Source organism: Boleophthalmus pectinirostris, unplaced genomic scaffold (assembly GCF_026225935.1).
Source record: "Boleophthalmus pectinirostris isolate CB_2022bp ecotype Guang Dong unplaced genomic scaffold, ASM2622593v1 HiC_scaffold_1, whole genome shotgun sequence".
Taxonomy (NCBI): domain Eukaryota; kingdom Metazoa; phylum Chordata; class Actinopteri; order Gobiiformes; family Gobiidae; genus Boleophthalmus; species Boleophthalmus pectinirostris.
In genome coordinates, this window is record NW_026570970.1 from 37,352,017 (window position 1) to 37,379,506 (window position 27,490).

General features: G+C 41.4%; 4 long non-coding RNA genes and 1 pseudogene across 4 annotated transcripts; all 5 read left to right on the forward strand.

The window, feature by feature from the left end:
- The first annotated feature begins 2,527 nt into the window (after positions 1-2,527).
- LOC129407690 (uncharacterized) lies at positions 2,528-4,329 on the forward strand. Its single transcript, XR_008631672.1, has 4 exons — positions 2,528-2,692; positions 2,813-2,929; positions 3,532-3,725; positions 4,219-4,329. It is a non-coding gene; the product is annotated as an uncharacterized LOC129407690 (long non-coding RNA).
- A 138-nt stretch (positions 4,330-4,467) lies between these two features.
- Positions 4,468-5,508, forward strand: LOC129407691 (uncharacterized). The gene is made up of 3 exons (XR_008631673.1): positions 4,468-4,592; positions 4,715-4,831; positions 5,434-5,508. It is a non-coding gene; the product is annotated as an uncharacterized LOC129407691 (long non-coding RNA).
- Positions 5,509-6,093: 585 nt separating this feature from the next.
- On the forward strand, positions 6,094-16,704 carry LOC129408980 (mucin-2-like; annotated as a pseudogene).
- LOC129407688 (uncharacterized) lies at positions 9,627-10,709 on the forward strand. Its single transcript, XR_008631671.1, has 3 exons — positions 9,627-9,849; positions 9,994-10,110; positions 10,500-10,709. It is a non-coding gene; the product is annotated as an uncharacterized LOC129407688 (long non-coding RNA).
- On the forward strand, positions 14,538-15,133 carry LOC129407687 (uncharacterized). The gene is made up of 3 exons (XR_008631670.1): positions 14,538-14,651; positions 14,741-14,911; positions 15,056-15,133. It is a non-coding gene; the product is annotated as an uncharacterized LOC129407687 (long non-coding RNA).
- Positions 16,705-27,490: the final 10,786 nt, after the last annotated feature.

The following is a 27,490-nucleotide window of genomic DNA, read 5'->3' on the forward strand; positions in this document are numbered from 1 at the left end:
TTGATTGTGCCAACCTTAAATTTAGGAATTTTACTATGATCACGCCACACTTCACCGAACTCTGCTTCTGATTGGTTGAGCTTCAAACGTCATCGCTAGCAGCAGCCTATATCGTCTTTTGGTGACATTTATGAAAAATCTAGCAAGAAATAAGTGCCATCTTGAGAATAAGACATCATGAGGGTAAAGAAATGCAGATATAGTCTGGTACTAGATAACATGATAAATACTGAACTGACCTATTCAGTTATGGAGAAGGAGAGGTGCATTTCTTAATTCTTTTATTCACAATAAAGCTTGTCATTGTCGAGATTTTAATAAGTGTTTGGAGTTTACAATGCCTACCATAGATACTGTATTTATTAAACTATTAAAGGTCTTGAGAGAGTCTTTTAGATTTTCATGACAACAGATGTGAAGGCTACAGATTTTAGTCCAGTCAGTCTAGCTTAAAAAAGAGCAGCATTTTTTTATTAGTCAAAAGGGGAAAGCTGGCGAGCTCAGAACATCATCCCAAATATGAAACATGGGTGTGGGAAACAGTTAAGTTCATTCTGCCAAAATACTAAGGAAGTGTATGGAAATGTATTACTAATAAAAGTTAAGTAATACAAAAAAAAAAAAAAAAAAAAAAATCTCCCCTTCTCTATTTATTCTAACATATAACAAACGCAAATAAATCAATGAATAAAAATCATATTTACTGCTAGTTGGATGTGGCATCTGTTTTATGATATGACAATAACCATGTTAAATATGTTCCTTAAGTAATAAAGGATAATGTTGGCTGGTAAAAACAAAATAGATGAATAGGCCCACTCTATTCAACTCCTGCACCAACTACAACTACTCCTGCCCCCTGGGCCTGGCTCCCTGCAATGTCTGACCTGTAATCCTCTGACAGGCCCATGCAATACTTCTAAACCATGTAACGCACTGGAGACCAACTGCTTCAAAATAACAGGATACCTTCCATAAAGTCTACGTTAGCCCTGATTTTCTCCATCTCTTCGTTAGAAATGCAGTAGCAGCAGGTCTGCATCATTTATGTGTTTAGCAGTCAGCCTATTGGTTCAGGTTTTGTGTTGAAGTTATAACAATTTGGCTTTTTTTTTTTTTGCCAGCAATTCTGCATTGACACAGATTTTTATGTATTAGTTTTTCACTTCATGTGTGAAAAGCTTTGTAAAAATGAACGATGTGAACCTTAACAGACTTTAACCATGAAGTATTACAATTTTAAAGTAAACTCTGCATTCACACAGATTTGAACAGATTGTCAGTAAACACTTTGCATTCACACAGACTGCAGTATTAGTATTTCTATTGCGTGTAGATTTGTAAAAATGAACAATAAGAACCTTAACAGATTTTAGCAGCCACAACTTGCATTTGTACAGACTGCTAAAGTCTACACTGCCTGTTGTTATTTATGGAACACTCAGTAAATGTCTATTTATATTATTTATTATATTGTGGGATATACTTTTCTTGATGCTTGTACATTTAAATAACTTCAGGTTTACCACTGCTGTACAGTTGTCCACATTATATTATTTATTTTCATATCCAAAAAGCATTTTGTTGTTGTCCACTAATTGGCTTCCTAACGTAGGTTAGGTGTAGCCTACCTAATTCATGTTTCAGTGTTTCATGTGTTTACTATCACATAATCCTGTGTTTTGAGTTTATAGGAAGAGTGAAACGTTAATATGAGATCGTTCACGTTGTAAATGATGAACAGTGAAATTCCTCAGCTAGAGACATGAGCCAACTTCTTTAGTTCCAGCGGCAAAACAAAACAATCGTCTGACTTTCACATCTTCTCCAGCAGCTCTCTTCGGCAGCGTGGCCATAATAGGATTCATAAATTGCCAAATGCATTTGTTTGTATGCTATGTTAGCATTAGTTTAGCAGCATTTTGCAGGGGTGTTCACAAGTTCGTACAAATATCTTTTGAATTGAGTTTCTTCACTCTACATTGAGTGGAAAATGATTGGGATTGATGGTTGAATGAATCCGTTCACTACTATTTGTTAGATCAGAGGTTTTAATTGTTTCCATTCAAATGATCGAGCCAGAGCGAGAGTAGTACCAGAAGAGAGGAACAACAGGACGTGACACAAGTGACACCGGAACTTACAGGAAATTATCCCGCCACGATAAAGTTGTAACCGGAATTGGGGCGAAGTAATGTGGATTACACTTGATTTTTTATTTTCTTTTTTAACCAGGACAGTTAAAGACTTACAGACGTGTGAAAACAGGGAACTTTACTTATGCATTATTATAAATCATTTGTGTTGTGTTTCAACAGGTTCTGCAATCAGGTGTAGCATTTGTTCAGACCTCAATGATCCAACATGCAAAAAAGCATCAGTGAAAGACTGTGCAACAACACACACCATGTGCTTTGTATCAACAACACAAAGTAAAATTTCATCACAAAATTCATTCATATTTTCTTTCTTTCAAATGACATATGTTTTGAATAATTTACAAACTTTCATTCTTTTACAGTTACTCAGGGTGGAACGACTACTACCAGAACAATAAAGAAATGTGCAGACTCCTCGCTGTGTCCAGCTGCAGACACACAGACATACTCCTTAAACACTGGATCTGGTCAAGTGTTTGCACAAGCCACCTGTTGTAATGAATCAAACAACTGCAACAAAGATGCCCCACCACGTGAGTACACTTCATTTGTTATTGAAAATAAGTGTTAAGTCAACAAACATAAGATTTGTGGAATGAAAGAAAATAAAGTTAAAGGTTAAAGATGTACTGATGTACTGGTGTGTATTACAGCGCCGACCGCCCCTGGACCTGGCTCCCTGCGATGTCTGACCTGTGATCCTCTGACAGGCCCATGCAATACTTCTATACAATGTAACACACTGGAGACCAACTGCTTCATAACAACAGGTTTGTCTTAAATCAGTGGAATACACTTGTTATTTACAAACACATTCTATATTGATTTGCTTCTTGTGAGCTCATAAATAACATGTTTAAAATAATGAAAGTAAAACCTCAGCCTGAAGGATTTCAAAAACAAGATAAACATTTCCACCTGGAGAGACTCAGACAGACACAAAGAGAAAGTATTAGTAAGTTTTGTTGAATGAGTTGGCTTTGGCACTCAGACGTGACGTTTAGGAGTCTTCACCCTGGGGCCTGGACACTGGAGGTGGTAGAGGTGAGGCCGAGGAGAGTGAAGAGTGATGAGAAGCCGAGAAGCAGGAGGTGGAGTGTGGCACAAACTGAAGCTAATGCGCCTTTGCCATGGGGGTTTAAAGTGGGCACAGTGGGCACTGAATGGACAGAGAGGAAGAGCGACGAGCGGCGGAGAGGAGGATTTGGAGTGAGGTGATAAAGGCTGAGGAGCAGGTAAACTGTGGAGAAGCAGTGATGTAGATGGGAGTGAAGTTAGGTCTTCCAAACTGAATTTACACCAGCTCAATTTCAACTCAAACTTCTGATTATCTGTTATTATTATGATTACGACAACTGTTCTGATTTTTCAGCAACAACACCTTCATCGATCCCAGTCCACGGCTGTGCCTCACCAAACACATGCTCCAACTCTGTTCTGAACACACTTCTACCTGAACTGTCCCCTTATGAAACTGTGACTGGACCAAGCTCCTGCTGCACAACTGATGATTGTAACAATTAACAACTACAACTACTCCTGCCCCAACTACAACTACTCCACCAGGTAATATTTATTATACCCTTTAAGGATTTATTGTTGTTGCTATTGTTGTTATGATTTACATTATGTTAGAGTTTATTTGACTTTTCAATAGACAATGTTTAACTATTCACATTATCCAGTATGAATTGTGTGGACAGGCCAATCTCCACAACCAGCATACTGCTGTGTACTTGGTACAAGTATTAATAGAAACATCATATGGAATCATGTCATATTAAAAGGGATGAACATTTGTGTTTCTTACTTTGTATATTCTGGTATCATTTACTTGTTTTTCAAATTGATGGGTCATTTTTGGGAAATGCATAAATCTGTTCATTATGAATTATGTTTCTTTAGAATACTTGACTCTTCTTGTAGTATGAATGTATTTGTGTGTTTTACCAGGACAGTTAAAGACTTACAGACGTGTTATAACAGGGAACATTATTTATGCACTTAAGAGAGAAGCATCAGTGTTTTATTATAAATGATTTGTGTTGTGTTTCAACAGATTCTACAATCAGGTGTAGTGTTTGTTCAGACCTCACTGATCCAACCTGCAAACAAGCAACAGTGCAAGACTGTGCAACAACACACACCATGTGCTTTGTATCAACAACACAAAGTAAAATTTCATCACAAAATTCATTCATATTTTCTTTCTTTCAAATGACATATGTTTTGGGTAATTTAAAAATGTTTATTCCTTTACAGTTACTCAAGGTGGAAATACTTTTACCAGAACAATAAAGAAATGTGCAGACTCCTCACTGTGTCCAGCTGCAGACACACAGACATACTCCTTAAACACTGGATCTGTTCAAGTGTTTGCACAAGCCACCTGTTGTAATGAATCAAACAACTGCAACAAAAATACCCCATCACGTGAGTACACTTCATTAGTTATAGAAAATAAGTGTTAAGTCAACAAACATTAAATCTGTGGAATCAAAGAAAATAAAGAGTTTATGGTTAAAGATGTACTGATGTACTGGTGTGTATTACAGCGCCGACCGCCCCTGGACCTGGCTCCCTGCGATGTCTGACCTGTGATCCTCTGACAGGCCCATGCAATACTTCTATACAATGTAACACACTGGAGACCAACTGCTTCATAACAACAGGTTTGTCTTAAATCAGTGGAATACACTTGTTATTTACAGACACATTCTATATTGATTTGCTTCTTGTGAGCTCATAAATAACATGTTTAAAATAATGAAAGTTAAACCTCAGCCTGAAGGATTTATAAAACAAGATAAACATTTCCACCTGGAGAGACTCAGACAGACACAAAGAGAAAGTATTAGTAAGTTTTGTTGAATGAGTTGGCTTTGGCACTCAGACGTGACGTTTAGGAGTCTTCACCCTGGGGCCTGGACACTGGAGGTGGTAGAGGTGAGGCCGAGGAGAGTGAAGAGTGATGAGAAGCCGAGAAGCAGGAGGTGGAGTGTGGCACAACTGAAGCTAACGCGCCTTTGCCATGGGGGTTTAAAGTGGGCACAGTGGGCACTGAATGGACAGAGAGGAAGTGCGACGAGCGGCGGAGAGGAGGATTTGGAGTGAGGTGATAAAGGCTGAGGAGCAGGTAAACTGTGGAGAAGCAGTGATGTAGATGGGAGTGAAGTTAGGTCTTCCAGACTGAATTTACACCAGCTCAATTTCAACTCAAACTTCTGATTATCTCTTATTATTATGATTACCAACAACTGTTCTGATTTTTCAGCAACAACAACTTCATCATCGATCCCAGTCCACGGCTGTGCCTCACCAAACACATGCTCCAACTCTGTTCTGAACAAACTTCTACCTGAACTGTCCCTTTATGAAATTGTGACTGGACCAAGCTCCTGCTGCACAACTGATGATTGTAACAAATTAACAACTACAACTACTCCTGCACCAACAACTACAACTACAACTACTACACTACTAACTACAACTACTNTAAATCAACAAAGAAAACATCTGTGGAATCAAAGAAAATAAAGAGTTTATGGTTAAAGATGTACTGATGTACTGGTGTGTATTACAGCGCCGACTGCCCCTGGACCTGGCTCCCTGCGATGTCTGACCTGTGATCCTCTGACAGGCCCATGCAATACTTCTTACAATGTAACACACTGGAGACCAACTGCTTCATAACAACAGGTTTGTCTTAAATCAGTGAATACACTTTTATTTCAGACACATTCTATATTGATTTGCTTCTTGTGAGCTCATAAATAACATGTTTAAAATAATGAAAGTAAAACCTGGAGAGACTCAGACAGACACAAAGAGAAAGTATTAGTAAGTTTGTTGAATGAGTTGGCTTTTGGCACTCAGACGTGACGTTTAGGAGTCTTCACCCTGGGGCCTGGACACTGTAGAAGCAGTGATGTAGATGGGAGTGAAGTCAGGTTTTTCCAGGCTGAATTTACACAGCTCAATTTCAACTCAAACTTCTGATTATCTGTTATTATTATGATTACTACAACTGTTCTGATTTTTCAGTAACAACACTTCATCATCGATCCCAGTCCACGGCTGTGCTCACCAAACACATGCTCCAACTTGTTCTGAACACACTTCTACCTGAACTGTCCCCTTATGAAACTGTGACTGGACCAAGCTCCTGCTGCACAACTGATGATTGTAACAAAATTAACAACTACAACTACTCCAACAACTACTACTAACCCCAACTACAACTACTCCTGCAAACTACAACTACTCCTGCCCAAATACAACTACTACTGCACCAACTACAACTACTACTGCACCAACTACTAACTACAACTACTTCCTGCACCAACTACAACTACACAACTCTACAACTACTCCTGCCAACCCAACTACAACTACTCCTGCCAATACAACTACTCCTGCCCCAACTACTAACTAACTACTACTCCTGCCCCAACTACAACTACTCCTGCCCAACAACTACAACTACAACTCCTACAACTACTGCACGCAACTAAATACTACAACTAACTACAACTACTCCTGCACCAACTACAAACTACTACCTGCCTACTACTGCCTGCCCCACTACAACTACTACTGCCCACAACTACAACTACTCCTGCACTACTCTCTGCAACCAACTACAACTACTACCTGCCCCAACAACTACACTAACTACAACTACTACTGCACCAACTACAACTACTCCTGCAACTACAACTACAACTACAACTACTCCTGCACCAACTACAACTCACTACAACTACTACTGCACCAACTACAACTACTTCCTGCACCAACTACTAGTCCTACCAACTACAACTACTCCTGCACTAACTACAACTACTCCTACACCAACTACAACTACTCCTGCCCAACGACAACTACTCCTGCCCCAACGACAACTACTCCTACCCAACTACAACTACTCCTGCCCCAACTACAACTACTCTGCCCAACTACAACTACTCTGCCCCCAACTACAACTACTCATGCACCAACGACAACTACTCCTACCCAACTACAACTACTCTACACTACAAACTAACAACTGCTGCACCAACTACAAACTACTACTCCTACACAACTACAACTACACTACAACTACTCCTGCACCAACTACAACTACAACTACTACTCTGAACTAACTAGTCCTACCCCAACTACAACTACTCCTGCACTAACTACAACTACTCCACAACTACAACTACTCCTGCCCCAACGACAACTACTCCTGCCCAACGACAACTACTCCTACCCAACTACAATACTCCTGCCCCAACTACAACTACCCTGCCCAACTACAACTACAACTACTCTGCAACTACAACTACTCACACCAACTACAAACTACAACTCTCCTGCACCACTACAACTACTGCATCAACTACAACTACTCCTGCACCAACTACAACTACTCTCCCAACTGCACTACAACTACACCACAAACTAAACTACTCCTACCCCAACTACAACCTACTACCTAACTCCTGCCCAAACTACAACTACTCCTGCAACTACTACCTGCACCAACTACAACTACTACTACACATACTACAACTACTACCTACCCAACTACAACTACTGCCCCAACTACAACTACTCTGCCCCAACTCACACCCTACCGCAACTACGACTATCCTTACACAATCAAACTACTCCCGCACAACTACAACTACTCCTACCCCAACTACAATTCTCTGCAACTACTAACTTTCTCCAACTACAGCTACTCCTGCCCCAACTACAACTTCTCCTGCACCAACTACAACTACTCCTGCCCCAACTACAACTTCTCCTGCAACAACGACACCAGGTAACATTTATTATACTTAGGCCTGTAAGAATAACAGAATTTGCTGGACGATTAATTGACCAAGAATTTATTGCGATAAACGATAATATTGACATTTTGAGACCAATTTCAACTAATATAATGACCGTGGAATAAAAATGCAAATACACCCTTTCAAAGATCAATAAACCTTACTTTCCAAATAACATTTAACACAGGAAGTGTAAGACAAAAACAACAAGCCTAAATAAAATAGACTTGGTAACACAGGACTAGCCTTATGTAGTCTGGCTTACAGCAAGGACTTGTTAACAAAAATGCTCTTGAATAAACCACTGCTGACCCAAATACAACCAAAGCAATAAATAAAATGTAGTATTAAGTCTCTGTAAAAAAAAATGCCCTTAAAAAGTGATTTTAGTCACTGACTTACATTGGAATATTGTGTCTCATCTCTCTGTGGCTGCTGCTGTGGCCTCGTCATTTTGGTCTTGAAGTGTTCATATTAACCCGCGACATAGGATGCTATTTCACTATGAGGGAGTCTCTGTCCTGTCTGTATTGTGTTGGTTTCTTGTGGGATTTTGGCCTCTCCCGGAGGGTAGGCTAGTTCTGTTGCTCGGGTTTGGGTTTATGTCATTTGCGCTCACTACATTTGACACATGTGGCTGTTTAATAGTGTTCTGCTCAAAAGTGTTGATTCGGCATCATGACTTGTTTTGTCACACAGAGATGAACTGTTTTGTTACTCTGACAGCGGCGCTAGCTTGTGTTGCGAGCGGATCGCACAGAGAGCAGAAAGCGCACATCACAGCGGACGTTGGTTCAAGCGTCATTACACTTGTTAAACGAGGAGTCGGAGAGTGATAGAAGCCTTCTGACATTCAGTCTCTTTGAGAGCGAGAGAGAGAGAGAGAGAGCGAGATAGAGAGCGATGAAAACAAACAAGTATGCAAATAGAATTGATCACGGACGGAAAAGTTATTGAGGTCGTTAAAAAGTTATCGTACGATTAATTGATTTATTGATTATCGTTACAGGCCTAATTATACCCTTTAATTCTTTATTGTTATTGTTGTTGTTATGATTTACATTATGTTACAGTTTATTTGACTTTTCAATAGACAATGTTTAACTATTCACATTATCCAGTATGAATTGTGTGGACAGGCCAATCTCCACAACCAGCATACTGCTGTGTACTTGGTACAAGTATTAATAGAAACATCATATGGAATCATGTCATATTAAAAGGGATGAAAATTTGTGTTTCTTACTTTGTATCTTCTGGTATCATTTACTTGTTTTTCATAATGATGGGTCATTTTTGGAAAAGTACAAATAAGTCCATTATTATTTATGTTTCTTTAGAATACTTGACTCTTCTTGTAGTATGAATGTATTTGTGTGTTTTACCAGGACAGTTAAAGACTTACAGACGTGTTATAACAGGGAACATTATTTATGCACTTAAGAGAGAAGCATCAGTGTTTTATTATAAATGATTTGTGTTGTGTTTCAACAGGTTCTACAATCAGTTGTAGCGTTTGTTCAGACCTCACTGATCCAACCTGCAAACAAGCAACAGTGCAAGACTGTGCAACAACACACACCATGTGCTTTGTATCAACAACACAAAGTAAAATTTCACCACAAAATTCATTCATATTTTCTTTCTTTGAAATGACATATGTTTTGGATAATTTACAAACTTTTATTCCTTTTCAGTTACTCAGGATGGACCTACTACTACCAGAATAATAAAGAAATGTGCAGACTCCTCGCTGTGTCCAGTTGCAGACACACAGACATACTCCTTAAACACTGGATCTGGTCAAGTGTTTGCACAAGCCACCTGTTGTAACAAAACAAACTGCAACAAAAATACCCCACCACGTGAGTACACTTCATTTGTAGAAGTCCAAAGTTGAAAAAAAACTAAACAAAAAGTGTTAAGCCAACAGACATAAAACCTGTGGAATCCAAGAAAATTATGAGTTTATGGTTAAAGATGTACTGATGTACTGGTGTGTATTACAGCGCCGACCGCCCCTGGACCTGGCTCCCTGCGATGTCTGACCTGTGATCCTCTGACAGGCCCATGCAATACTTCTATACAATGTAACACACTGGAGACCAACTGCTTCATAACAACAGGTTTGTCTTAAATCAGTGGAATACACTTGTCATTTACAGACACATTCCATATTGATTTGCTTCTTGTGAGCTCATAAATAACATGTTTAAAATAATGAACGTAAAACCTCAGCCTGAAGGATTTAAAAAACAAGATAAACATTTCCACCTGGAGAGACTCAGACAGACACAAAGAGAAAGTTTTAGTAAGTTTTGTTGCATGAGTTGGCTTTGGCACTCAGACGTGACGTTTAGGAGTCTTCACCCTGGGGCCTGGACACTGTAGAAGCAGTGATGTAGATGGGAGTGAAGTCAGGTTTTCCAGGCTGAATTTACACCAGCTCAATTTCAACTCAAACTTCTGATTATCTGTTATTATTATGATTACTACAACTGTTCTGATTTTTCAGCAACAACACCTTCATCGATCCCAGTCCACGGCTGTGCCTCACCAAACACGTGCTCCAACTCTGTTCTGAACACACTTCTACCTGAACTGTCCCCTTATGAAACTGTGACTGGACCAAGCTCCTGCTGCACAACTGATGATTGTAACAAATTAACAACTACAATTACAACTGCACCAACTACAACTACTACTACACCAACTACAACTACTACTACACACAACTACAACTACTACTGCACCAACTACAACTACTACTGCAACTACAACTACTAACTACTACTGCCCAACTACTACTACTACCTACACTACTGCCCAACTACAACTACTACTACTGCACCAACTACAACTACTCCTGCCCCCAACTACAACTACTCCTGCCCAACTACAACTACTACTACAACTACTACTGCACCAACTACAACTACTACTGCACCAACTACAACTACTACTGTACCAACTACAACTACTCCTGCGCCAACTACAAACTACTACTGCACCAACTACAACTACTCCTGCACCAACTACTACAACTACAACTACTGCACCAACTACAACTACTACTGCACCAACTACAACTACTACTGCACCAACTACAACTACTACTGCCCCAACTACAACTACTCCTGCCACCAACTACAACTACTACCTGCACCAACTACAACTACTACCTGCACTACTACCTACTACTGCCCAACTACAACTACTACTGCACCAACTACAACTACTACCTGCACCAACTACAACTACTCTGCACCAACTACAACTACTGCCCCAACTACAACTACTCTGCCAACCACCAACTACAACTACTACTGCACCAACTACAACTACTACTGCACCAAACTACAACTACTACTGCACCAACTACAACTACTACCTGCCACCAACTAACAACTACTCTGCCCCAACTACAACTACTCCTGCCCAACTACAACTACTCCTGCACCAACTACAACCAACTACAACTACTACTGCACCAACTACAACTACTACTGTACCAAACTACAACTACTCCTGCCAAACTACAACTGCACCAACTACAACTACTCCTGCACCAACTACAACTACACTGCAAACTACAACTACACTGCAACTACAACTACTCCTGCCCCAACTACAACTACTCTGCACCAACTACAACTACTCCTGCACCAACTACAACTACTCCTGCACCAACTACAACTACTCCTGCACCAACTACAACTACTCCTGCTGCAACTACAACTACTCCTACACCAACGACAACTACTCCTGCCCAACAACTACACAACTACACTACTACCAACTACAACTACTCCTGCACCTACTACAACTACTCCTGCCCCAACTACAACTACTCCTGCACCAACTACAACTACTCCTGCCCCAACTACAACTACTCCTGCACCAACTACAACTACTCCTGCACCAACTACAACTACTCCTACACCAACGACAACTACTCCTACACCAACTACAACTACTCCTGCCCCAACGACAACTACTCCTGCACCAACTACAACTACTCCTGCACCAACTACAACTACTCCTGCCCCAACGACAACTACTCCTGCACCAACTACAACTACTACTGCACCAACTACAACTACTACTGCACCAACTACAACTGCACCAACTACAACTACTCCTGCACCAACTACAACTACTCCTACCGCAACTACAACTACTACTGCACCAACTACAACTACTCCTGCCCTAACTACAACTACTCCTGCTCCAACTACAACTACTCCTACCGCAACTACAACTACTCCTGCACCAACTACAACTACTCCTACACCAACGACAACTACTCCTGCACCAACTACAACTAATCCTGCCCCAACTACAACTACTACTGCACCAACTACAACTACTACTGCACCAACTACAACTACTACTGCACCAACTACAACTACTCCTACCCCAACTACAACTACTCCTGCCCTAACTACAACTACTCCTGCCCCAACTACAACTACTACTGCTCCAACTACAACTACTCCTACACCAACGACAACTACTCCTGCACCAACTACAACTAATCCTGCCCCAACTACAACTACTACTGCACCAACTACAACTACTACTGCACCAACTACAACTACAACTACTGCACCAACTACAACTACACTACCTGCACCAACTACAACTACTACTACTACACCAACTACAACTACTACTACTGCACCAACTACAACTACTACTACTGCACCAAACTACAACTACTCCTGCACCAACTACAACAACTACTCCTACAACCACGCAAACTACTGCACCAACTACAACTACTCCTACACCAACTACAACTACTCCTGCACCAACTACAACTACTCCTGCACCAACTACAACTACTCCTACCCCAACTACAACTACTTCTGCTCCAACTACAACTACTCCCGCACCAACTACAACTACTCCTGCTCCAACTACAACTACTCCTGCCCCAACTACAACTACTACTGCTCCAACTACAACTACTCCTGCCCCAACTACAACTTCTCCTGCACCAACTACACCAGGTAACATTTATTATACTTAGGCCTGTAAGAATAACAGAATTTGCTGGACGATTAATTGACCAAGAATTTATTGCGATAAACGATAATATTGACATTTTGAAACCAATTTCAACTAATATAATGACCATGGAATAAAAATGCAAATACACCCTTTCAAAGATCAATAAACCTTACTTTCCAAATAACATTTAACACAGGAAGTGTAAGACATTCAAAAACAACAAGCCTAAATAAAATAGACTTGGTAACACAGGACTAGCCTAATGTATTCTGGCTTACAGCAAGGACTTGTTAACAAAAATGCTCTTGAATAAACCACTGCTGACCCAAATACAACCAAAGCAATAAATAAAATGGAGTATTAAGTCTCTGTAAAAAAAATGCCCTTAAAAAGTGATTTTAGTCACTGACTTACATTGGAATATTGTGTCTCATCTCTCTGTGGCTGCTGCTGTGGCCTCGTCATTTTGGTCTTGAAGTGTTCATATTAACCCGCGACATAGGATGCTATTTCACTATGAGGGAGTCTCTGTCCTGTCTGTATTGTGTTGGTTTCTTGTGGGATTTTGGCCTCTCCCGGAGGGTAGGCTAGTTCTGTTGCTCGGGTTTGGGTTTATGTCGGCTGCTGAGGTTTGAGACATTTCTTCTCGTCATTTGCGCTCGCTACATTTGACACATGTGGCTGTTTAATAGTGTTCTGCTCAAAAGTGTTGATTCGGCATCATGACTTGTTTTGTCACACAGAGATGAACTGTTTTGTTACTCTGACAGCGGCGCTAGCTTGTGTTGCGAGCGGATCGCACAGAGAGCAGAAAGCGCACATCACAGCGGACGTTGGTTCAAGCGTCATTACACTTGTTAAACGAGGAGTCGGAGAGTGATAGAAGCCTTCTGACATTCAGTCTCTTTGAGAGCGAGAGAGAGAGAGAGAGAGCGAGATAGAGAGCGATGAAAACAAACAAGTATGCAAATAGAATTGATCACGGACGGAAAAGTTATTGAGGTCGTTAAAAGTTATCGTACGATTAATTGATTTATTGATTATCGTTACAGGCCTAATTATACCCTTTAATTCTTTATTGTTATTGTTGTTGTTATGATTTACATTATGTTACAGTTTATTTGACTTTTCAATAGACAATGTTTAACTATTCACATTATCCAGTATGAATTGTGTGGACAGGCCAATCTCCACAACCAGCATACTGCTGTGTACTTGGTACAAGTATTAATAGAAACATCATATGGAATCATGTCATATTAAAAGGGATGAAAATTTGTGTTTCTTACTTTGTATCTTCTGGTATCATTTACTTGTTTTTCATAATGATGGGTCATTTTTGGGAAAGTACAAATAAGTCCATTATTATTTATGTTTCTTTAGAATACTTGACTCTTCTTGTAGTATGAATGTATTTGTGTGTTTTACCAGGACAGTTAAAGACTTACAGACGTGTTATAACAGGGAACATTATTTATGCACTTAAGAGAGAAGCATCAGTGTTTTATTATAAATGATTTGTGTTGTGTTTCAACAGGTTCTACAATCAGTTGTAGCGTTTGTTTAGACCTCACTGATCCAACCTGCAAACAAGCAACAGTGCAAGACTGTGCAACAACACACACCATGTGCTTTGTATCAACAACACAAAGTAAAATTTCATCACAAAATTCATTCATATTTTCTTTCTTTGAAATGACATATGTTTTGGATAATTTACAAAGTTTTATTCCTTTTCAGTTACTCAGGGTGGAACGACTACTACCAGAATAATAAAGAAATGTGCAGACTCCTCGCTGTGTCCAGCTGCAGACACACAGACATACTCCTTAAACACTGGATCTGGTCAAGTGTTTGCACAAGCCACCTGTTGTAATGAATCAAACAACTGCAACAAAAATACCCCATCACGTGAGTACACTTCATCTGTAGAAGTCCAAAGTTGAAAAAACACTAAACAAAAACTGTTAAGTCAACAGACATAAAATTTGTGGAATCCAAGAAAATAAAGAGTTTATGGTTAAAGATGTACTGATGTACTGGTGTGTATTACAGTGCCGACCGCCCCTGGACCTGGCTCCCGGCGATGTCTGACCTGTGATCCTCTGACAGGCCCATGCAATACTTCTATACAATGTAACACACTGGAGACCAACTGCTTCATAGCAAAAGGTTTGTCTTAAATCAGTGGATCACACTTGTTATTTACAGACACATTCTATATTGATTTGCTTCTTGTGAGCTCATAAATAACATGTTTAAAATAATGAAAGTAAAACCTGGAGAGACTCAGACAGACACAAAGAGAAAGTATTAGTAAGTTTTGTTGAATGAGTTGGCTTTGGCACTCAGACGTGACGTTTAGGAGTCTTCACCTTGGGGCCTGGACACTGGAGGTGGTAGAGGTGAGGCCGAGGAGAGTGAAGAGTGATGAGAAGCCGAGAAGCAGGAGGTGGAGTGTGGCACAAACTGAAGCTAATGCGCCTTTGCCATGGGGGATTAAAGTGGGCACAGTGGGCACTGAATGGACAGAGAGGAAGTGCAACGAGCGGCGGAGAGGAGGATTTGGAGTGAGGTGATAAAGGCTGAGGAGCAGGTAAACTGTGGAGAAGCAGTGATGTAGATGGGAGTGAAGTTAGGTCTTCCAGGCTGAAATTACACCAGCTCAATTTCAACTCAAACTTCTGATTATCTGTTATTATTATGATTACTACAACTGTTCTGATTTTTCAGCAACAACAACTTCATCATCGATCCCAGTCCACGGCTGTGCCTCACCAAACACGTGCTGCTCCAACTCTGTTCTGAACACACTTCTACCTGAACTGTCCCCTTACCAAACTGTGACTGGACCAAGCTCCGGATGTTCAACTGATGATTGTAACAAAATAACAACTACAACTACAACTGCCCCAACTACAACTACTCCTGCCCCAACTACAACTACTACTACTCCTGCCCCAACGACAACTACTCCTGCCCCAACTACAACTACTACTACTCCTGCCCAACACAACTACTAACTACTACTCCTGCCCCAACTACAACTACTACTACTCCTGCCCCAACGACAACTACTCCTGCCCCAACTACAACTACTCCTGCCCCAACTACAACTACTTCTTTACCAACTACAACTACTCCTGCACCAACTACAACTACAACTACTCCTGCCCCAACTACAACTACTCCTGCCCCAACTACAACTACTCCTGCCCCAACTCCAACTACTCCCGCCCCTACTACAACTACTACTGCACCAACTCCAACTACTCCCGCCCCTACTACAACTACTACTGCACCAACTACAACTACTCCCGCCCCAACTACAACTACCCCAACTACAACAACCACAGCTGCATCAACTACAACAACTGCAGCCCCAACTTCAACATCTACAACTACTGCTAGTGCTGCCTATTTCCCTCGATTAGATTTACTCCATTTGTTGCTGGGAGTCTGTGCCTTTTTTCTGCTTTAAATGACTGCACACTTGAATAATATGGTACCATTCTTGTCTATCAATGTTTACAATGTAGAAATATTTTACACAAGCAGGTAATCCCAAGAAGATATGTTGGAGCTGGCCCTCTTAGAAGGTTCACTATGAAGTCATATCTTGCCATTGTATATTGTGAAGGACTGGCCAGAAGAAGAATTGAAATGTATCTTGAAATATTTATTGAAATTAGAATTCACCTCTTTGGCACATATGTTGAACATAAGTGTTATTAAACATATTTACATCATGTAAAGTAAACTGTAAATTAACTATCTATTATATAACTATTGATCTATTTATATAATCGTTTCCATCTTGTAAGTAATCTAATATGTAATCTAAAAATACTACTTACCCTGCAAGGGCAATATATATGTTTGGTGTCATTTTTCGTGCACTTGATTGTTGATGACTTCCCAGAAGGTCACCTGTCTCGAGTTAAACTGACTAAATTTACAGTGTGAGTGCTTGGGAATGGATCAAGATCAGGCATGTCAGACTCAGGCCCGGGGGCCAAAGTTGGCCCACAATATAATTATATTTGGCCTGTGAGATCATATCAAATGTGTATTAGAGCTGCCCGCCAGCTACAGAGACATTTTTTATTTAAAATGTCTCTGTAGCTGGCGGTTAAAAATATTTAAAATTATGCTTGTTTTGGATTCAAAGTTTAACCAAAACTATTATTAAACATTTATTTTAATGAGAAAAGGTTTAACATTACATATCTCAAAAGAAGAGAAAACATGTAGATGTTGTTGGAATTTTTCAATAAATATTTAGTTTGGCCCATGACTCAGTTTTTGACTTGAGTTTGACACCCCTGATCTAGATAAACAAGAGCACAGCAGGACTGAGTGACGGCTGCTGACACAAATCTATTCATCCAAGTTTCATTAAGTATTTGTAAAATGAAAGGTTATTATAGGTTCGGTTGATTTATTTCTACCTGTAGGTAAATTTGTTTTGCAGATTTGAGAGGCTGGTCCCACATTTCATTTCATTCATCCACATTATACACAATAAACACATCTAAACACACAGTTACAAATAAAGTGTTACAGAGCTCCAGTGCAGAAAGGTTTTGTTCCATAATTGGGTAACATTTTGCAACTTTCAAATGCTCAAACAATTAAAATATAATAGCATGCACATTGTGTAGATTTTCTAATATATTTAAGTGAATATTTTGCATATGCTTCTCGAAAGAAACATTGATAAATTACAGTAAAGCCAGAAGTGGCGTCAAACGGCCCTTGCCTTGCACAAGCCACGCCTGGCAAACATAGTGCAACTTTAAATGTTTTCAAGTATATTTGCACCCCTGCTGGCCAACCGCGAAAAATACTCCATGTTGGTAAGATATGTTTTTGTTTCTAGTCCATAGAAATGAATTCCCAAATTTGGTAAAAATCTGACAATGATGATGTTTAATGTGTATGCTAGGGGGCGCTATAGTGCACACTTTACATATGCTTTATAGGGGATTACATTCAGCCCGAGAGCATGCATTAGTGACTCTTTAGTGACTCTTTTAGCCAAAACACCTGAGGCAGACAACAAAAAAGGGTAAGTTAAGCATGTCCAAACTCTGGCCCGGGGGCCAAATGCAGCCCTCAGACAAATTTTTCTTGGCCCTCAGGCTTCCAGGTGAATTGGCACAAATGATCTTGCATCAATTAAAAAGTAATTTTTTACTGCAAGTTTTTTGAAAATCTACCTTGATAAAGATACTATTTAATATTTTGTGTGTCGCTTTAAGGATCTTAGCATGAAAAAAGACTGATGACTTTGTTGTGATGTTAAACATGCACATATTGCAGTTATTCCCTGTACTGAGCATCAGTCTATGGCCCTCAATTGGCCCGCTGATTCGTCTGTGTTTAGATATGTGGCCCGTGATGAAAAAAGTTTGGACACCTCTGGGGTAAGTAAAGATTCATTTCAATTTTCGCAATTACTCAGTTAAATGTGTAACAGAGATTACATGGTGTTTGTTTCCACTTGTCATTACTCTTATTGGGTTAGTCAATTTTGGTTGATTAGAGCCCTCTTGTAATGACGGCAGTGATACGTGCCCCCTGGCACTGTGAGCATAGTGACAGTTCATGAGAGATGGGCATGTGGTGGTGTCGGTAAAAATAGTGTATTTCTGTTTAATTATTCATTCTGTGATCACAGCCTAAATGTCCATCTTATTTATGTCATTTGGGGCATTGATGAGCTCATGTACTGTGCAATGTTTGAGTTATTACACAGTAATAGACTGCTGCACATATCGTGACAGAAGCTAACTGTTAGATGCTCATGTGACTTGCTCTGTTTGCTGTGTTGAGCCCAGGTTTCCTGACCAGTACATTATTTGTGTCATGCTGATTAAACCCACAAAAGACAGCACCATGTCCTTGCCATTTGTTCACAACACAACGCAGATAAACTATATGACAAAGGCGAACACAGATGGGTTATTCCTGAAACCAAGCTGGGCTTTTGCATGACCAAGTTCAGCAAGGTTACTAAAGGCACTTAAATTTGTTCGATTTTTTGTTACGAGTCACTTTCACTGCAATCAAATAATCAATAAACATTTTAAAACTGCATTACCAAAAAATTGCCAGCAGTAAGTCAGACCTGTTTTCTGGTGCATGGTGAACTCTGCCAGGGCTGCCCTTTGTCACCGCTCCTGTTCATTTAGTGGAGCTACTAAGGACCAAAATAGTTTGCTTTTATGGTACAAGCATGAAACTTTGCCAGATTACGAAGACAAATTTTTCTTGATATGGAACCAAGTCTAACTTAACACTGGAGCTGAGAACATGTCACAAAATGGACAATATGACTATATGAAAACGAGGCTGGCATAAAAAAACTTTCTTATAGTGTAATTTGCTTAATTAAAAGAAAAGTGCAGTACTGGGAACAGCAAAGATACTGCGCAGAACTCTCAAGCTCCCAGGTCTCTGGTAGAGGACCAGCGCTGAATGAGGGTGAGAGAGACCTACCACCATGGAAGGTGAGAAACACATTATTTTATATATATATATATATATATATATATATATATATATATATATATATATATATATATATATATATATATCTTACAGGCCTTCGCGAATACCTTGTGATAGCAAATATAAGCGACACCGCAGCTACGAAAACCCATGAATCTAAAACTGCACTGGACACTTCTATTTGGACTCAGGGGCATCTGGAAGGAGGAGAAGAAAGACCCGTGAATTGGAGCTCGGAGCCTGCGGCTCGGCCGGAGCTTAGACCCCCTCAGAGGCTCAGAGCCCATGACCAGGCCGGAGCCAGAGCTCGGAGCCCGCAGAATTAACTAAAATAAACTAAATAAATTAATAATAAACATGCAAGATGACGAAGCCAGATGAATGAACCCCCTGTTAGCAACACAACATGCGAAAGTGTACTCTCAATGGCAGGGTAATAACACCAGGGCAGACCCATCAAGGCTGGAAAATGAGAGGTACTGGAAAGGCATATGGGACAGGGAGGCATCACATACCACCGATGCACAGTTGCTGGTGGATCTGAGAGAAGACCACAGCAACCTCCCTAAAACTTTCCCACCTTAACCTTGGGGTCCCCAGCCTGTACTCTGCACAGATGATTCTGTTCACTATGCCCGTCACTCGGTGATGTTGCTCCATGTATGCTTTTCCTGCCAGCGTCTTACACTCTGCAGTTATTTGCTGGACTGTCTCAGGAACTTCTTTGCACAGCCTACACTGTGGGTCTTGTCTGGTGTGGTAGATCTGAGACTCTATTGCTTGAGTGCTCAGGGCATACTTCTGTGCAGCCATGATGAGAGCCTCTGTGCTGTCCTTCAGACCAGCCCTCTCAAGCCATTGCTAAGACTTATTAATATCAGCCACTTTAGTTATGTTTCGGTGGTACGCCTTGTGTAGGGGCTTGTCCTGCCAAGACGGTCCCTCCAGCACCTCTTCCTCTGAACCCCACTGACTGAGAGATTCTCTAAGCACATCATCTGTTGGGGCCTTGTCCTTGATGTACTCATGGAGCTTGGATGTTTCATCCTGGACAGTGGTTCCCACACTCACTAGTCCTCGGCCTCCTTACTTCTGGTTCAGGTACAGTCTCAGGGTGCTGAATTTTGGATGAAAAACTCCATGCATGGTCAGGAGCTTTCATGTCTTAACATCTGTTGTCAGCATCCTTTGGCTAGCTAATGATTCTTGCTGTGTATCTGATCACTGACAGGGCATAGCTGTTTATTGGCTGCGCCTTGTTCTTGCCATTGAGCTGGCTTCTTAGGACTTGTCTCACTCCTTGCAGGTATTTGGCCATAGCCGCTTTCCTTGTTGCCTCTTTGAGGTTGCCGTTTGCTTGTGGGATACCTGGGTACTTGTAATTTTTCTCAGTGTCTGCCATTAGTGTCTGCCATCTGGGAGTGAGACCCACTCTGTGTCGACCACCTTCCCTCTTTTCGTCACCATCCTACAACATTTCTCAAGCCTGAATGACATCCCAATATCTGTGCTGTAGATCCTGGTAGTGTGGATTGCTCACTCTTAGCATACACCTTGATGTCATCCATGTAGAGGAGATGACTGATGGTGGCCCCGTTTCTGAGTTGGTATCCGTAGACAGTGCATTCGATGATCTGGGTGAGGGGGTTCAGACCTATGCAGAACAGCAGTGGGAACAGTGCGTCTCCTTGGTATATGCCACATTTGATGGACACTTGTGCAAGTGGCTTCCCCTTGGCTCCAAGGGTGGTTTTCCACAACCTCACTAAGTTTGAAATGAAGGCCCTCAGAGTCCTGTTGATATTGTACAACTTCTGTGCTGTGCTCACGTATTGTTCCATGTGCCTGCTTATCTTAGCCGTGATGATGCCTGAAATGAGCTTCCATGTTGTGGAGAGACGGGTTATTGGCCAGTAATTGGATTGGATTGTACCCTTTGAGGGATCCTTCAGGATTAGGATCGTACGCCCTTGGGTACCCATCCTTCAGCAGCTGGTTCATTTGTGCTGCCAGGCACTCGTGGAGAGCAGTGAGCTTCATTAGCCAGTATCAGTGCATCAGGTCAGGGACTGGTGCGGTTTTTAATACCTGAGACTCTTTCCTGAATGTCTGCCATTGTGATGGTGACTGGATTCTGTTCAGGGAGGTTGCTGTGGTCTTCTTTCAGATCCACCAGCCACTGTGCATCGGTGTTATGTGATGCCTCCCTGTCCCATATGCCTTTCCAGTACCTTTCAAGCTCCAGCCTTGGTGGGTCTGCTTTGATGTTATTACACTGCCATTGAGCATCCACTGGCTTTATCATCTCACATGTACCTATTTAGGTGGCTGGCCAAGGTTTGGAGCCTTTGTTTGACAGTTTTGATTGCTTCTGAAATGGACATCTGGTTGTACCTCTTGGGCACTTGCTTTTTCATTGCACCTTTCTGGGCCTCTGACAGTTGGCTCACTTCTCTCCACACTTCCTTCCTTAGCCTCTAACCATCTTTTCCAAGGTGGGTATTGTATCTCAAGGCTCCCATGGTTGCTCTTATAGCCCAGCACCTCTAGGATCACTGCTGCTGAAGTGTATATCAGCTCCATGGTTTCAGTGATGGTTGTGGTAGGGATCGCTCTCAGTGCTGCATTCACATCTTTTAGGAGACTTTCAGATGGTACTTCACTTAGCCTCTGTAACTGGCATTGGGGTTGCCTTGTGTTCATTCGGGCTACAATCTTATCTTTCAGGTCAGTCGCTGCCTCGCTCAGCGTGATACTTATTTCGTACCCAATCTCTGGTTGGGTAGTTACTGTTAACTCATCTCTGACCTGGCTTCCTGGTTCCCCATTGCCCTTGTACCTCGTCAATCTCTAGATTGTGATAGCAGTTGCCATTTGTGGATGTTGAAACACTGAGCTACTAGTTGTTTGGCTGTTAGCTTGGACTGTGGGTATCATAATAACCATTTCTCCCACATCCTGTTCATGTAACCCCTCTAACTCGAGTTACTGTTGTAGTAGCATTCCAACAGAGCCTTGTTTTCACATCGCGCCCATTTCCTCCTTGTTCCAGTACCCCATTTTTCATCAGGGTGCTCTGATTCCCAGCACCTGACACAGACCTTGTCTGACGCAGACCTTGTAAGAAAATACAGGTGGAATGCAGGTCAAATCCTTTTCTCCATGTTACTGGGATGTTATTGCTGAGAAAGCAATGTTCAGAGCAAGTCTTGTTCATGGGCCATTCCACGCCATTTCATCAAATTTCCAGAAAATCTCATGCATCATGTTTTAAAAAAAAATTGAAAAAAATATCAGCTGGTCCCTTACTATCATGTACCAACCCTGTGAAGTTTTAGTGATTTTGATTGATTACTTTTCAAGTTACAGCTCATTTAGTGAGGGGAGTATGTGTAAATTTTCGGGCCCAAAATCACATCATTTTTTCTCTGCTGTTTTCACAGGTCGATATCTCCGTAAGTATCACACATAGAGGGCTGAAATTTTGTAGGCTTGTGCTCCTCTACTCTGTGTTCAAATAACATCTATCGAAAGTTTGGTATCTGAACTGAATGTAATTTTATATGAACTTAAACATGAAAAAAAAAAACTCATTCATTTCCGTGGCGTACCATTTTTAGCCCCTTTTTAAACCTACTTGTAGGTGTTGGAGACCCTTAAATTTTTTTGAGAATCAAGATATGTACTAGAACTGTTAGAAAAGAGATCACCAAATGTTAAAAATTTGAAATAGGTTATGTGTGAGGGTCCTGTTAAAAACAAGAAAATGCAACATGGTCCGATTTTCACATGTAATTTATGGCATGTGGGTAGTGATGAAATTTTTTTTGAATAATTTTAGTTTGAAAGACCAGAAAAAGACCTTTCATATGGTACCAAACACACGTATTTTATGAAGCTCTTTCAATTTTTTTATTGTATCTTGAACATTCACATTTGACACAATGACACAAGTATACAGTGACCATGTACTATGTTTTATTCCAGCTGCTAAAGCTCCCAAACATGAAGAATGAACAAGAATGAATCAACAGGATGTGTTACAAGATATCTAAAAACCCAGAACACAGAACATGTATGTCGTATTCATCATCAGTATCGGTAGGCACATCTTCATAATCACGCAGTCGGTCCCCACAAGCTTGACCACCAGATTTCTCCTCAGCCTGTGGAGGCTTTTTCATCCTTGGTGGACTGGTTTTAGATAGTTCAGTTTACCACGTTGACTGGGGTGTGGCCTTGTAACTTGTATCAGGCGCTTCGTCATTTATGCACTTCATTAATTTCTTGGGAGAAGGCTCTTGGTCCCATGATAATTCAAATATGTACTGGCTCTCCTAAAATATATACAAAACTATAAACTTCTAAACAAATGTGCATTTGGAACTATATAGGTCCACCCCGGAATAAAGATGATTGATTTTTAATATGCGATAAATTCCCACAAATCCTGAAATTTCCCTTAAATGCAAAGCCTTAGCACTCTCCATTTAAGGCTCCATAAGATTTTCTTTACCCGCTCAGGCGATCCGAACATGATAGGGAATTGTTTCCTCACTTCTTGGCTGCTTCCGGATGTTTGAGTTCCTTGCACATCTAAATCTATTGTAATGTTTGCATAGTCTTGAACATCAATGTGCCGTCCACAACGTCTACAACTAACAGAAGACAATATCATATTTTTGAACATGACTTAATTGTTTTTTTAATATGAGAATAATCTACAGCTGTTTTCTTGGATGTCAGATACCTTGTCACAGATAACCTGTCACAGATACCTTGTCACATCAAAATTATTATCAAACCATTTGATTCAGTCTTTAAATGTTTAGTGACCTTAGCTGCTGAAATAAAACATAGTACATGGTCACTGTATACTTGTGTCATTGTGTCAAATGCAAATGTTCAAGATACAATTAAAAATTGAAGGAGCTTCATAAAATACATATGTTTGGTACCGTATGAAAGGTATTTTTCTGGTCTTTCTTTCTTGTTTTTAACAGGACCATCATAAATAACCAATTTCAAATTTTCAACATTTGGTGATTTCTTTTAACAGTCCTAGTACATATCTTGATTCTCAAAAAAATGTAAGGGTCTCCGACACCTACAAGTAGGTTTAAAAAGGGACTAAAAATGGTACGCCACGGAAATTAACAAGTTTTTTTTTTTTTCCATTTTAAGTTCATATAGAATGACAATGAGTTGAGATACCAAACTTTTGATAGATCTTATTTGAACACAGAGTAGAGGAGCACAAGCCTACAAAATTTCAGCCCTCTATGTGTGATACTTATGGAGATATCAACCTGTGAAAATGATTTTGGGCCAACAATTGACACATACTTCCCACACTAAACTGACACATACAATTGACACATACTTCCCACACATACTTCCCTCACTAAATGAACTGTAACTTGAAGAGTACTGATCGAAAATCACTACAACTTTACAGGGTTGGTACATGATAATAAGGGACTATTTGGTATTTTTTTCAAAATGTTTTGAGATCAAAGTGCATGGGCCATTTGGTGAAATAGCGTGGAATGACCCTCATGTCATTTCTAGGTAGTACATTTAATGACCTCGTGGCACTAAAATGTATTCAGTTCACTTCCATTGTCCACACTGAATGTTGAGTATTTAGTTTAAAAAGTAAAAAAAAAAAAAAAAAAGTTAATTCAATTGTTATTATATAGTTAAAAGTACAGTTTGCCCCCCTGAACCGCCACCTTATCGTGGTGGAGGGTTTTGAGTGCCCGAATGATCCTGGGAGCTATGTTGTTGGGGGCTTCATGCCCCTGGTAGGGTCACCCAAGGCAAAAAGGTCCTGGGGGACGAGTCAGACTAAAAGCAGTTCAGAAGCCCCCTATGATGAGTAGAAGAACGAGGCCAGTTACGTCGCCCGGTTTGGCGTCACTGGGGCCCCACCCTGGAGACAGATCTGGGGTGGGTGCTCGACGGTGAGAGCCTGGTGGCCAGGTCTTTCCCCACAGGGCCCGGCTGGGCATAGCCCGAACAAGTGACATGGGGCCATCTTCCAGTGGGCCCACCACCTGCAGGGTGCAGAGAGATCTGGGGGGCAGTCGAAGGCAGGGGCCTCGACGACCAGATCTTCGGACATGGAGACTAGCTCTGGGGACATGGAATGTCACCTCGCTGGAGGGGAAGGTGCCTGAGCTTGTGCGGGAGGTTGAGCGTTACTGAATAGACATAGTTGGCCTCACCTCCACGCACACTTTGGCCTCTGGAACCCAACTCCTTGAGAGGGTCTGGACTCTATTTGTCTGGCGTTGGCCGCAGGGAGCGGTGGCGGGCTCATTTTCCCCACAGCTCAGCCGCCGTGTGTTGGAGCTCACCCCGGTGAAAGAGAGGGTTGCGTCCCTGCACCTTTGGGTCAGGGACAGGTCTCTCACTGTGGTGTCGGCCTATAGGCTGAACAGCAGTGCAGAGTACCCAGCCTTCTTGGAGTCCCTGGGAGGGGTACTAGACAGTGCACCGACCGGGGACTTCGTTGTTCTACTGGGGGACTTCAATGCCTATGTGGGTAACGAAAGTGACACTTGGAGAGGGGTGATTGAGAGGAACGGCCTCCCTGATCTGAACCCGAGTGGTGTTCTGTTATTGGACTTCTGTGCCACGGTTTGTCCATAACAAACATGTTTGAGCACAAGGGTGTCCATAAGTGCAGATGGTACCAGGACACCCTAGGCCGGAGGTCGATGATCGACTCTGTAATCGTTTCATCTGACCTCCGGCCGCGTGTCTTGGACACTCCGGTGAAGAGGGGGCTGAGCTGTCAACTGATCACCACCTAGTTGTGAATTGGGTTCGCTGGCGCAGGAGGAAGCCGGAAAGACCTGGCATGCCCAAGCGTGTAGTGAGGGTCTTTTGGGAACATCTGGCAGAGTCCTCTGTGGGCGGCAGTAGCTCAGTTGGTAGAGCATTCACCCACTGATTTGAAGGTTGGTGGTTTGATTCCAGCTCTCGACATAAACATCACAGGTTGAGCGGTCAGATCCACTGACCCACAGGTTGGCTGGTGTGATTCCAGCTCCCACAGATGAATGCTGCTGTTGTGTCCTTGGGCAAGACACGTAACCCACCTAGCCCACAGTGTCTGCGTACACTGGTGTGTGTGAATGTGTGTGTGAATGGGTGAGTGGTTCCTTGTTGTAAAGCGCTTTGAGTGCCTTGAAGGTGGAAAAGCGCTATAGAAAAATGTGACCATTTACCATGACCATTTACCATGGCGCAAATGAGAAGTAAACAGCTCTGGTCATGTGACAATTCACAGTAAACCTACGATACTGCACATATTTCGGTGGGATTAAATGGGTTAAAACAGAAACAGACAGTCTTATGGGCATCTGTTTCAAGGCTGCTGCTGCAAACAATCCAAGATGAAACAAGTAAGAGTAACATAAACTGTGAGCGATTAAATGAACTTTTGGCTTTGTTGACACAGAAAGAGAAAAATCTAGAAGAGATCGAACCTGAACTAGAGGAGCTTATACCAGTGGACGAACTCAAAGGGGACCTGGTGCACACTTTAGAATACCAGGAGAATGCAAATCTGTGGAGGACGCGTGCAACAAGAGTGATTGAAAAGGCTCGACAAACACTGCACGAACAACCGGACGCAGCCACTGGGCCATGGTCCCCTCGATTGAGTGACGTGAGTTCATGTTTAACAAGCAACAGACCCGCAGTAAAACTACCAAAGCTCTCCATAAACAAATGCAACGGAGAAGTATGCATGTGGCACGAGTTTTGGGACCAATATGAAAATGCTATTCACCAAAATCCAGATTTGAGCAAAACTGAAAAGTTCACTTACCCGAAGTCATATCTCACTGGAGCTGCTGCGTGGGCCATTGCAGGGCTGAAGGTAACTGACTATGAATTATGAGACTGCAGTTATCATGCTTAAAGAAAGATTTTGCAGAAAAGACCTAATTGTGAGTGCAC